This window comes from Lepidochelys kempii, chromosome 8, assembly GCF_965140265.1.
Source record: "Lepidochelys kempii isolate rLepKem1 chromosome 8, rLepKem1.hap2, whole genome shotgun sequence".
Classification (NCBI taxonomy): domain Eukaryota; kingdom Metazoa; phylum Chordata; order Testudines; family Cheloniidae; genus Lepidochelys; species Lepidochelys kempii.
The window spans coordinates 26,488,593-26,502,715 of NC_133263.1; the positions used below are offsets into that span (position 1 = coordinate 26,488,593).

General features: G+C 40.5%; 1 long non-coding RNA gene across 2 annotated transcripts in view; it reads right to left on the bottom strand.

Moving 5' to 3' along the window:
• LOC140916513 (uncharacterized) overlaps window positions 1-13,848 on the bottom strand; it is a 50,758-nt gene extending 36,910 nt beyond the window's left edge. For both annotated transcript variants that reach the window (XR_012160536.1, XR_012160535.1), the window contains exon 1: window positions 13,543-13,848. This is a non-coding gene — a long non-coding RNA (uncharacterized lncRNA). The remainder of the gene's footprint in view (window positions 1-13,542) is intronic.
• Window positions 13,849-14,123: the final 275 nt, after the last annotated feature.

A 14,123-nucleotide genomic window follows, 5' to 3' on the forward strand; every position in this document is an offset into this window, starting at 1 on the left:
TCAAATTTCATGGTATGCTGTAATAGTGATTTTCATACACAAACTATTTCCCTAAAATACAAGCTGATTTTAAATAGTGATACACTTCGCATAGAAGAAAGGATAATGAATGCTGCTAATGATAGGATGAAAGCATGTAGTTTGCATACACCATTAAGAAAATGTACTCATTACAGCGGAAACCATTTGACAGTTTCCTGTTAGTTTGCAATAACATAACTGCAAATCAATGTAAAGTAAGTGGCATTGCAATCCTTTGGTCTGATACAGCAACAGGAAATAATTGAATGGTGTTCTTTCTTTTTTATTGTTGATATTGACTTGTTATAAACACCCTTCAATTTATTTCATCCTGTGGTTGCAGTAATGTAGATTTACGCTAATCATGGCCACTTAGGCTGCAGTGTAGAAGAGTTACTTGGCTGACCTGTTGAGTGACTCCATTGTCGTAGAACGATGACAACAATGGAATTCCCTTAGAGGCCGGTACAGGCATAATAGATTATTCCTTTTGGACATTTTGGCCAAAATTCTCAAACCTGGGTCCCTAAATATAGACTTCTAAAGAAATAATCTGATTTTCAAAGGTCTCACTGACTTCAGTATAGTGCAGCTTACATTAGCTTCAGGGGGATTTGTGGATGCTTAGCATTTCTGAAGATGAGACCATATTTATTAACAAGATAATTCAAATTATTTTACGGGGTTATCTTTAAGGTATCCGGTCTGAAAATGTGGACCTTAACTTACTTTGATTATGAACTCCAGATTTCAGTTAACACAGGAAACAATTGACTTTATCACTATGTTTCTTATCAGATTTTCATTATCCTTCTATAAATTTCACAACAAAAAGTATAACACAACTTATAAGGGAAAAGTAGAGAAACAAGTTGAATAGTATGGTGATAGAAACCTTATACAGCTTTGATTCAGAAAAGCACTTCAGGATGTTTTAACAAGTCCTATTGACTTTAAGTACTTTGCTGAACTGGGTCCAAACTATCTAAGATGACAAAGTTGGCAGGATAAAGTATAGAAATGCCAGTGTAAATATCAAGACCTGTGGCCAAAATGATTTTAAAATAAAACTTAACTTTAAAAAACAATTATGTTTTTATATACACACATGCAAGAGCAAATGAATAAAGAAATCATTTACATATTCTACTCATATGAGCACATGTGCTAATTAGAGCAATTTAAATTCTTAATGCCACAATAAAGCATTATAATACACATTATTTTGAGTTTTTCATTCTGTCAAACATGGGATTGCATGGAAAAGTAGGAATATGAGTTGTTTATACAGTCCTGGTTGGCTGGCAGATATAGTCTGTATCAGTACACTAAGTAGTCTCAATAACTAATGGAACAGAACACTATATACATCCTTGATTGCTTTGTGGTTAAAATTCTACCCCATTAATTCAAATAACTAGGTTGATGTTTCATTATATTCTCCTGCTTATGGAGTAACTACCATCTTGGCAGTTTACTTTGGGCTATTGACTAGTTTTAATATGTTCATAACTCTGTTTAAGTTCCTCATGTCACTCAGATACAGGTAGATGCTATCTTACACAGATTTGTGTCTGACTCAGATGTTCTTGTCTCGATCAGTTCCTTAGTTTTGTGTTCTTACAAGTCTCATATATGTAAAAGTGTCATGCCTTTCAGAAGTCATTTCGTCCAGTGTCTCATCAGCAGTCATCCTCTTTTTTAGAAGTTTATTGGCATCCACAGGTCCCAGGACAAGCGAGGTCCCAGATCAAGCGAAAACAATGCAAAGCTTGGCAGAAGTGTAAGCTCCTGAACCCTATAGAGGATTTCTTGTGCAGGATTAGGTTTTTTTGTCTGGATTTCAGTGTGTATACGTGGGTAATAAGAGGTCTTGGACTTAGTTCTATTTCGAGGTATTAACTACTCTTTCCTGTCTTTCCCTTTTTCACACAAAAGAGTTAAAATCGACGCACTCACTTTCTATGTGGCAGTATTCTGATTCCTAAGAGGAAACTGAGAAATGGTTTCAGTATAGATGGGATGGTTCACCTCATATAATTTCAGAGCTTCAGTGAACCATTTTCGACAGATCATTTGGAGTCAGATTTTCAAGTACTCAACACTCATAGTTAGGGCCAAATTTTCCAAAGTGCTCAGCACCTAGCACTTTGCATCATGACTCTGATGGCTGGATATTTGAAAGAAATCTGCACCCAACATTCTACTACCAATTATTTTGGTGCTGAAATGGGAGATGAGCTCTGCTGAAAATCTTGTCCTCACTTGTGTGTACTATGCATTTTGGAAAATCTGCCCCAGAGAGTCGTCTTTCCAGTAGTAGTGGTCATAGTAATTGTATATTATAGTCTATTAGCTAGTCTGCCTCATTTTCTAGCCTGTATCCCAAGCACTTGTTTTCTTTATTTAGCATGTTAGAGATTTTTTGAGAAAAGCAGTTGTCCTGAACATATTACGTCTGAAATACACGCACGCACACATGCACACACACAATTTCATTGTTTTCATCAAAATTTGAATTTTTTTCAGCCAGCTCCATAAATTAAAAAACAGGATTAATTTTCATGAAAACTGTTGTAACAAACATATCCTGTCCTGTCCTCTTTGTCAAAATTTTAAATTTCAACCAAAAAAATTAGTCAGAAAATTGGAATATTTCAACCAATGCCTTTTTAAGGTGTTAATGAAAGATGGGAAGAGAACTTTATTATCTGAGTCTTTCCTTCTGAGCTACTAATTCAGATCCCCGGTTTTCTGCTGTGTTTATCTTTAAACCTTGATTCTGAGTGATTTCTTTTTCATTTCAGAAGAGACCTGGAGATGATGGGAGATTCATTTCTGCTTATTAAAATCATGGTAAAAATTGGAATATGCCTTACGCCCCATCTTTGAAATAGGACTGTCAGTACTGATCATATCTCTATCTCTATCCTATGTGGCTTAATTTTGCCTTTTATGTAAAAATAATATATAGATATTACATTATTAGATTTATGTATCAGGAGTGAAATTCATAACCATTCTGCCTTATTAGAAGGGAGAAAATGCTTTTTGGTAGGTGCTATTCACCTGCATAATGTGACGTCTTGGAGAAAAAGATCCTAATTATTATGATGTATTCAGTATGGGGCTGAACTTTGTGCTTTGCACATTTTGATTTGAAGATTGAGAAAGTCCATTCCTGAGGGCATGGGGGAAAATAACCCTTTCAAATGATTACGAATTACTCTATGCTGTATGTGTGTGCGTGTGTATGTATAGTAAAATTTTGACGTAAAGAGCAAGCTTGCTTTACTTCCTAACCTCATTCTTTTACATTTGATCCCATCTCTTCTTTCTTTTCACAGTTTTAACAAAATGTGAAACTAATGAAAAATGTTTGCAGTGCTGATTAGAGAGTGCTGTGAAATACCTGCTCTGAGCATATGCACATAGGAATCACAGCTCAAATGGATCTTTGATTACTCATATGGCTTTAGGCAAGTTATGATTTCTGATAAAAGGGAGGGCAAGAAATCATTTTCAATATTTTCATTAGACTGCTGTTCAAATCTACTGTGGAAAAACAAGCTCAGTGTTCTGCTAGCCAGTTGCTATCCCCATCATTAGAGAGCACTTTAGGAGGTCTCCTTTTATTCATGCCAGCTGAGTGGCTTAACATAAAAGTATTTTCAAGTGTTTAAAATGCTCCCTTCATTTTAAAAGTCAGGGGTAGGGATACTAAAAACTGAAAGGATTAAATCACTATTTGGAGACAAAATGTGTGTGAAGCCCCATCAGTGGCAGTCTGATAGTTTCCGATTTAAATAGTTTTTTATTAAATATGAAATGTCCAAATTAACAAAGTGTTATCAGTTGCATGAAAAACAATTTTGCAGTGCCTTTCTTCAGCATCTTATATCATAGCTGCAGTATGTCCATTGATAATGTTGCCTTCATATTAGACAAGCAGACAAATAAGTTGATTATTCTGTTTGCCATATTATTCAGAGCTGTGCTTCAAAACTAAAACTGGTTTATGTCTTGTGGTGTGACAAAGTCCATTATTTTATTTGTTGGCTACTTTTGAAAGCCTCAGCATGGGTTTTTGTTTGTTTGTTTGTTTGTTTGTTTGTTTTTTGCTTGTTCATTTGCTGTTAATTTTTTTGGTAACCAACTTGGCATAATGGTGTTGTCTAGTTCTTATATTTGCACACGCATAGAACAAGATCCTGGGCTCTTACCTTGGGTAGCGCCAATTCAAAGTATGGTGGCAGTGCACATCACAAGGAAGAGTTGCAGAATTGGGTCAATAAATATAAAGCCTAGTTTTTTACAGTAGAACAGAAGCTTCATGGGTAGTAAAATCAAAGATAGGGATGGATGAATCTCCAGTGGTTCAATGGTTGGTTTTGGTTTTGATAAGCACTGAAATTTAGTGGTTTATAAAAGGCTTATCCCAACTATCAAAACTTTTTGAGTTTGCAAAATTTGGCTGGAAGGTTGAGAACAAATTTTCTCAAGGGAATTTCTGATGCTTCTAGTTCCAGCTGGAAATACTATAAATACAGCTATTCAGTATCTTGGCATCTCTGGTTCTGGTCTTGTAAGCCAGAAATGAAAAATCACACATGCAATTATTTCAGAAACTCAGAAAAACTTTTGTCCATTTTTAGAACCAGACTCAGACAAAGGTTTGAGTTACGGGTTGGTTTCTTACCTTATTTTGTCCTTCCCAATTGCCCTTCACAGCAATTTGCCCATACCTATTTATTGTATAACTGTTACATAGGTTGGGTATTTTACTAGTTGTGTTATTTCCATTTTTACAGTATCTCTGCAATGCATACAGTAATGTTAGACAACATATGTGAAAGGCTGATATTATTACAGACCACCCTTAAATTGGTAGTAAATGCCCTAAACTAAATTATGGATAAAACCCATCTCAGATTTTCTTTCACTGTTCATGTCTTCAAGAAGGACTGTTTTGTATGAAATATGTGACATCTGCATTTAACAGCAAATGAGTTTATCATGATTTCTGATATCACAAGATGACAAAGGTTAACTTGGAAAACGTCCCCAATTGGTATATCTCTCATGATGTCATTTGATCTTGTTCAGAGTGGGTCACCACCTTTGTCAGGGCACACCAGAGCTTGCAATTTTTGCTCTGGCATGACTTTTTAGAGCCTGATCTAGCACCATTGATGTCAATGGATGTTTTCTCATTGACTTTGATGAGTAGATTCACTGTGCGTTTCTTTACTGCCCTGCATTGCTCCAAGGCTACAGTAAAAGCTGTTCTAGTAGGAGATATATGACTGGATTAAAATGTTTAATAAACTGTCCTTGCCAGTTGTTCTCCTAGAATTGGTGCAAAACACCCAGATTCATACTGAGAACAGGTGCCAGTATAGCAGTAGTTCTCTTATTTTCCCCTCTGAACGTATTTCTGACTCCATCGCAGCTGCAGTGGCTCCCCACAGAGCCTTCCAAACAAGAGGCAATGTCACCACATCCATTTCCTATTTTTGATTCCTCCCAGGCTCTATTTGGTTGGCATAAAGGTCAAGCTACTTGATTTTCTGAATGTGTAGGTTTATGGTAATGATACTGCTCTAGTACCTGTGTGTAGCAGGGCAGAGATTTCAATCCCACCTTATTTTCTAGTTTGCATTTACTGAGGTGGGCTTATACAAGTAGCTGTCCCATCTGTAGTCATGTTTATTTGTTTTAGAGAATACAACTGATATTAATTTCCAAAAGTAAGGAAAGGTTGTCATTTATAATTATTAATTAGCCTGCATACCTGCCAAGAAGGTGTTTCCATAAGCCTGGTCTTAAGTACTTTACTGCTTTTTTTTCATTTGGGAGGATCAATGCTAATTTTCAGTGTTTACTAGCAATCATAGATGACTAGCAGTTAAAAAGCCATCAACTCTGTCACATTTTTCAGTGAACAGAATCTCTTTCCAGATGGCCCTTCATTTGGATAATGGACAGCCTAAGGGGATAAAAATGTCACCTGTTGTAGCTAGTCAACAGTATTAATAAAAACAGAAGAATAGTCCATTCATGAAATGGGCAACAACCCAAAACGGATTTATGAATTTGTGCAGTGTGTCCTTTTGTAGCACTCTTCCTTATAAGGACTTGCAGAGTTTCTTAGCTCTAGCCACCATTCTTTGCAGTGGCTAGAATGCACAGCTCTTTGCAGTGTTGTTAGTTTCATGCTTGATTGATTATTGATGGATCTAATTTTCTAAATTTATCTCTTGACAAAATAGAAACTAGATGGAAGAGGTATGTTATGATTAGATCTGGGCAAAAAAATTCAGTTAAGTAACTTCTGTCAAAAATGCAGTTTTGGGTTGACCAAAACTATTGAACAAATTTGGGTCAAAATCAGTAAATAGTTTCTGCTGAATAAAAAAACACAGGGGGAAAAAAGTCAAAATGTGTTTTCAATATTTTCAATATTTATGTTAAAATAAAATGTTTTGACTTTTCATTTTGAATCAATGTTTTGTTTAGAAACTTAGCTCCATTTGTTTATTTATTTATTTTTTTAAAAGGGTGATAAAAGTCACAGAAAATGTAGTGAAGCAATTTTGTGGGGTTGTTTTTCACTTTGGCAAGAAAAAATGAAAAAAAATCAGTTTTGGTTCAACCAAATTTTCTTTTTTCCAGATATTTTTTGATTTGGCCACCCAACCAAAAGATCAGTTATGTGTTCATCTCTAGCTATGATAGCTAAAGCTATTCTATGGAAACAGCTATAAACAAGCAATATAGCAAATCAAGATCAATGTGGGAAAAGTTTTAGGGCTGAACCAACTGGGGTCCGTGCTCCTCTTGACCTACTGCTCACAAACAGGGAGGAATTGGTAGGGGAAGTAGAAGTGGGTGGCAACCTGTGCAGCAGTGACCATGAGATGGTCGAGTTCAGGATCCTGACAAAAGGAAGAAAGGAGACCATCAGAATACGGACCCTTCACTTCAGAAAAGCAGACTTTGACTCCTTCACAGAACTAATGGGCAGGATCCCATGGGAGGCTAATATGAGGTGGAAAATAGGCCAGGAGAGCTGGCTATATTTTAAAGAAGCCTCATTGCGGGCACTCGAACAAACCATCCCGATGTGCAGAAAGAATAGCAAATATGGCAGACAACCAGCTTGGCTTCACAGAGAAATCTTTGGTGAGCTTAAACACAGAAAGGAAGCTTACAAGAAGTGGAAACTTGGACAGATGACTAGGGAGGAGTATAAAAATATTGCTCGAGCATGCAGGCATGTAATCAGGAAGGCCAAAGCACAATTGAAGTTGCAGCTAGCAAGGGATGTGAAGGGTAACAAGAAGAGTTTCTACTGGTATGTTACTAACAAGAAGGCTAGGGAATGTGTGGGACCCTTACTGAATGGGGGAGGCAACCTAGTGACAGATTATGTGGAAAAAGATGAAGTACTCAATGCTTTTTTTGACAAAGTCAGCTCCCAGACTACTGCACTAGGCAGCACAGTATGGGGAGGAGGTAAGCAGCCCTCAGTGGTGAAAGAACAGGTTAAGGACTATTTAGAAAATCTGGACATGCACAAGTCCATGGGGCTGGGTGTAATGCATCCGAGGGTGCTGAGGAAGTTGGCTGATGTGATTGGCCATTTTCTTTGAAAACTCGTGGAGATCAGGGGAAGAACATAAGAATTTAAGAATTGCCCTACTGGGTCAGACCAAAGGTCTATCTAGCCCAGTATCCTGTCTTCCGACAGTGGCCAATGCCAGGTGCCCCATAGGGAATGAACAAAACAGGTAATCATCAAGCGATCCATCCCCTGTCGTTCATTCCTAGCTTCTGGCAAACAGAAGCTAGGGACACCATTTCCGCCCATCCTGGCTAATACCCGTCGGCAGATCTAGCCTCCATAAATTTATCTAGTTCTTTTTTGAACCCTGTTATGGTCTTGGCCTTCACAAAATCCTCTGGCAAGGAGTTCCACAGGTTGACGGTGCGTTGTTTGAAGAAATACTTCCTTTTATTTATTTTAAGCCTGCTGCCTATTAATTTCATTTGGTGACACCTAGTTTTTGTGTTATGAAAAGTAGTAAACAACACTTCCTTATCTACCTTCTCTACACCAGTTATGATTTTATAGACCTCAAACATATCTCCCTTAGCTGTCTCTTTTCCAAGCTGAAAAGTCCCAGTCTTATTAATTTCTCCTCATATGGAAGCCGTTCCATACCCCAATCATTTTTGTTGCCCTTTTCTGAGCCTTTTCTAATTCCAATATATTTTTTTGAGATGATGCAATCATATCTGCACCCAGTATTTAAGATGTGGGGGTACCATGGGTTTATATAGAGGCAACATGATATTTTCTGTCCTACTATCTATCCCTTTCTTACTTATTCCCAGCATTATTCTGTTCACTTTTTGACTGCCACTGCACATTTAGTGGATATTTTCAGAGAACTATCCAAAATGACTCCAAGATCCCTTTCTTGAGTGGTAACAGCTAATTTAGACCCCATCATTTTATATGTATAGTTGGGATCATGCTTTCCAATGTGCATTACTTTGCATTTATCAACATTACATTTCATCTGCCATTTTGTTGCCCAGTCACCCAGTTTTGAGAGACTCTTTTGTAGCTCTTCGCAGTCTGGCTGGGTCTTAACTATCTTTAGTAATTTTGTATCATCTGCTAATTTTGCCATCTTACCCATTTTTTCAGATAATTTATGAATATGTTGAATAGGACTGGGCCCAGAATCGACCCCTGGAGGACACCACTATTTACTCCTCTCCATTCCGAAAACTGACCATTTATACCTACCCTTTGTTTCCTATCTTTTAACCAGTTACCAATCCATGAAAGCACCTTCCCTCTTATCCTGTGGCTGCTTACTTTGCTTAAGACCCTTTGTTGAGGGACCTTGTCAAAGGCTTTCTGAAAATCTAAGTACACTCTATCCACTGGATCCCCTTGGTCCACATGCTTGTTGATCCCCTCAAAGAATTCTAGTAGATTGGTGAGCCATGATTTCCCTTTACTAAAACCATGTTGACTCTTCCTCAACAAATTATGTTCATCTCTATGTCTGACAATATTGTTCTTTATTATAGTTTCAACCACTTTGCCCGGTACTGAAGTCAGGCTTACAGGCCTGTAATTGTCAGGATCACCTCTGGAGCACTTTTTAAAAATTGGCGTCACATTAGCTATCCTCCAGTCATCTGGTGCAGAATCTGATTTAAATGATAGGTTACAGACTACAGTTAGTAGTTAGAAGGTCCCAGGTGATTGGAAAAAGGCAAATACATTGCCCATCTTTAAAAAAGGGAAGAAGGAGAATCTGGGGAACTACACTCTGGTCAGCCTCACCTCAGTCCCTGGAAAAATCATGGAGCAAGTCCTCAAGAAATCCATTTTGAAGCACTTGGAGGAGAGGAAGGTGATCAGGAACAGTCAACATGGATTCACCAAGGGCAAGTCATGTCTGACTAACCTGATTGCCTTCAATGATGAGATAACTGACTCTGTGAATCTGGGGAAAGCAGTGGTCATGATATATCTTGATTTTAGCAAAGCTTTTGATATGGTCTCCCACAGTATTCTTGCCAGCAAGTTAAAAAAGTATGGATTGGATGAATGAACTATAAAGTGGATAGAAAGCTGGCTAGATCGTTGGGCTCAACAGGTAGTGATCAACAGCTTGATATCTAGTTGGCAGCCAGTATCAAGCGGAGTGCCCCAGGCATTGGTCCTGGGGCCAGTTTTGTTCAACATCTTCATTAATGATCTGGATGATGGGATGGGTTGCACCCTCAGCAAGTTCGTGGATGACACTAAGTTGTGGGGAGAGGTAGATATGCTGGAGGGTAGAGATAGGGTCCAGAGTGACCTAGACAAATTGGAGGATTGGGAAAAGAAATCTGATGAGGTTCAACAAGGACAAGAGCAGACGCCTGCACATAGGATGGAAGAATCCCATGCACTGCTACAGGCTAGGGACCAACTGGCTAAGTGGCAGTTCCCCAGAAAAGGATCTGGGGGTTACAGTGGATGAGAAGCTAGATATGAGTCGACAGTGTGCCCTTGTTGCCAAGAAGGCTAACGGCATATTGGGCTGCATTAGTAGGAGTATTGCCAGCGGATCGAGGGAAGTGATTATTTCCCTCTATTCGGCACTCGTGAGGTCACATCTGGAGTATTGCATCCAGTTTTGGGCCCCCCACTACAGAGGATGTGGACAAATTGTAGAGTCCAGCGGAGGGCAATGAAAATGATTAGGGGGCTGGGGCACATGATTTATGAGGAGAGGCTACGGGAACTGGGCCTATTTAGTCTGAAGAAGAGAAGAGTGAGGGGGGATTTGATAGCAGCCTTCAACTATCTGAAGGGGGGTTCCAAAGAGGATGGAGCTAGGTTGTTCTCAGTGGTGGCAGATGACAGAACAAGGAGCAATGGTCTCAAGTTGCAGTTGGGGAGGTTTAGTTTGGATATTAGGAAAAACTATTTCATTAGGAGGGTGGTGAAGCACTGGAATGCTTTACCTAGGGAGGTGGTCGAATCTCCTTCCTTAGAAGTTTTTAAGGTCAGGCTTGACAAAGCCCTGGCTGGGATGATTTAGTTGGGGTTGGTCCTGCTTTGAGCAGTGGGGTTGGACTAGATGACCTCTTGAGGTCTCTTTCAACCCTAATCTTCTATGATTCTATGATTCTTTCTAAAGTCAATAGAAAGAATCCTATTGATTGCAATGGGAATTTCATAAGACCATTAATGTATTTCTCGACTGTTTGCAGAAGCTGAGAGCACAAGTATTTATCTTCTAATCTTTAGAGTTGAACATATTAGGTAGATAGGTCTTCAGTAACTGTCCACATCCACTTGATTTATGGAGTGACTCAGAAAAAGTCTAAGTTGCATGAAACTGTAACTGCAGAAAAGATACTTCATGGCTATACCTTTTGTGTCTCCGGCTATGTACACTAGTTTTAGATTAATAAGGGGTGCTGAATCAAGATTTGTGAAGCACAAGGGGAACAATTTAATATGTCAACTGCATGTAGGATTGTCTTGTCTCTCACTTCTGTTGGTGAGAGAGACAAGTTTTCGAGTTTACACAGAGCTCTTCTTCAAGTCTGGGAGATGTAGTTATCTGTGACATGTGGAGTAGTACAAGTTGGAACAGATTTTTTAACATAAGTAGTTAACACACATTTCAGGGGATCATTCCAGGTTAAGTGGCCTGTTAACACCCCTCTAGTCATGGGGCTGGAAGGAAGGGAGAAGAAAAAAAAAGGCAGCTTGGAAGTGGGGTTGCTAGGGGATTATAGATGATGTAATAAGCCACTGTAAAAACCTGCAGGGCTGGAACCATAGGGATTCTGAGCTTCTGATATCAGTGCATCATCATGGGAGATTTAGGCTGGGCTCCCACGGGATGATCCTTTGAGACTGGGCTTGGCAGGAAGTACTGGTCAGCAGGACCTGAGTGGCAGGTCCTTACAGCCCACTGATTGGCTAGTACCAATACTTAAACAAGGAAGCCACAAAGGGGAGCAGTCTGAGCAACAGCACAGACTGCCTGTCCATCTCTGCTCCAGATCCTGCTTGCGATAGACCCTAGACTCCAGCTTCTAACCCTGCTTTTTCCTCAACATTGCTATTCAATTGCTGTCTGTAACCTGGCACTTGATCCCAATCTCTTGGTAACCTGACACTTCCTGTCTCCTGACACCTGATTCTCAGTCTGCCCACTGGCGTGTCTTGGACTCTGACCTTCTGGTACCTGACTTGGCCCGACTTCCAACTCCTGCTTTAAGCTCGCATGCTTGTCTTCGCATTTAAGCTCGCATGCTTATCTTCTGAAGGTGTTGAGCAGGTTTCTTTTGACTGAGGACTGAGAGGTCAGATATGGAGTGATTGTTTTGTGAAAAGCTTTCGCCCATGTGTGATATGGTGTTTTTGTGTTATCATTTTCTGGTTTGAGTTCATTTGAGAGCATAGTAATTTTCTGGCTTTCCCTACATAGTGGTTGTTAGGTCATTTAGTGCACTGGATCCTATATATGTCTATCACAACATATGGTACACCTTATTCAAAATGGGTTATTTGATTTATTCTCTACTTACTACATTACATGGACTTCCTCATGAGTCCAAACAATGTGAAAAGGGGATTTTAAAATACATTTTAGTGAAAAACTGAGTGAGTCTCCTTATAGCCTTAATTACAACCATGCTACTCAACTTGGAGCCTGGAAATCAGGACTTTGTATGTTCTTTTCCCAGTTTTGCCACTCAAATTTGTCTGAGCTTAGACGGGTCTCTTAACATATGTCTCAGTTTACTCATTTACTAAAATGGGTGTAATACTTCACTTTATAAAGCAGTGTTGCAGAGGCTTAATATTTGTTAATGTTTTAGATCTCGGATATTTTGCTAATGAATGGCTCTAGATAAAAACTCAGTACCATTGACATTTATGGATGAAGAAAGAAAGAAAGAAAGAAAGAAAGAAAGAAAGAAAGAAAGAAAGAAAGAAATGTCTCCATCCTAGAGAGGCTGTGTATCCTGAATGGATGGGTTTTGAATTGTTAGCTCCATTTTAGTAATGTGCATTTTTCACTACAGCTCCCATCAATGAGCTAGGTTTATTTACAAAACTGTTTGTTTTACCTCTTTTTATGACAAATTTATTTGGCCAGACATAGGTGGCAATAATTACTACAGGAAAATCTCAAAGCTTGCTTAGCAGTTTTCCAATAGGGGTGTGCGGAGGTGTAAAATATTTGTATATATTTTCCAGCATTCCATTATGGTCCAAACAATCTTGAAGAAGAGGGAATATATTATGGTATATTTTCAGTGAAACAGAAGCATTGTTTTCTCACACACTCACTTATTTATGCTTCACATGTAAGCAAAAGTTAGTTTATTCACACTCCATCTCTTCTTTAGACCTGAAGGCACTAGATGCCAAACTGATGATGTATACATAGAAAAATAATCAAGTGGACTGCCAGGCAATACACTAACCTTGAAGGAATCTGCTGAAGCACACATAAGAAACGGAATACTTTTTTATATTTACATGTATTGGTAGTCTCACACATCCTTAGGATTTATGGGGCCCTACTCAGTATTATTCAACTGGTGCCCCTATGCCCGACTTGCTCTTAGCAACCCAAACGTAGGCTTACAGCATTGGAAAACTTACCATATGCACTTTATTAAAACCAGTCTAAACAAATTAAGCCCACTATAATGCTGATGGACTATGCCCCTCCCCCCACCATTGCTGACCCACACTGAGCTTCGTATGGAGCAGATGCTGCCGCAACCCGGGCTCACAGCCTTGAGGGCGGGGGGTGGAGGGATGGATGAGGCAGCAATGGATACTGAGCCGCCCTGCTGGTGGGGGGATGGGGTAGGGGGAACTGAGTCTCCCCCAGGGGTGCTGGTGGAGGGATGGGGAAGGGGGAACTGGGTCTCCAGTTGCTCCATGGGGCCTGGGCCAAGGGGGCTTACCTGGAACAAGGAGCACCCCCTGGTTGAGGTGTCCTTCCACTGGATGCTGGTGCTGCCTCCTGCATGGTCCGGGAACCCCATGCTCCCCGGCTTCCACATTCGAATAGTGGTGGGGCTGGAGCAGGCGCACGGGATGGGGTGCGGGAGCTGCACGCACATCTCCCTCCCACCAGTGCTGCCCCAGGTCTGGCAGTGGCCCGAGAGTGCAGGGAGGAGGCAGGGGCCATGCCACAGGGGAGCCCAGCTGCCCGCAGTGCATGGCAGCGCAGTAACCAGAAACCCCCGGGCCTGCCGCCGAGCCTCCCCCCGCTCACACCAGCAAGTGGTACCAGCCTCTGGCGAGACGAGGTGGGGGCGGAGCAAAGCCTCAGAGGCTGAGAGCTCCTCTCCGCCCCCATCACTGGCAGGAGCCCTCAGCTGGCGGCCGGCTGGCCGAGAGGAGCAAGTGGGCAGGGGAAAGGAGGGAGGGAGGGAGAAGGCAGCCCTGGACCCGCTGGTCAAGAGCAGCCGGGGGGAGGGGATTGGCCAGAGAGGAACCAGCGCTGGGGCCGTTTGGCTGCAGCGTGCATGGAGCATCGGGC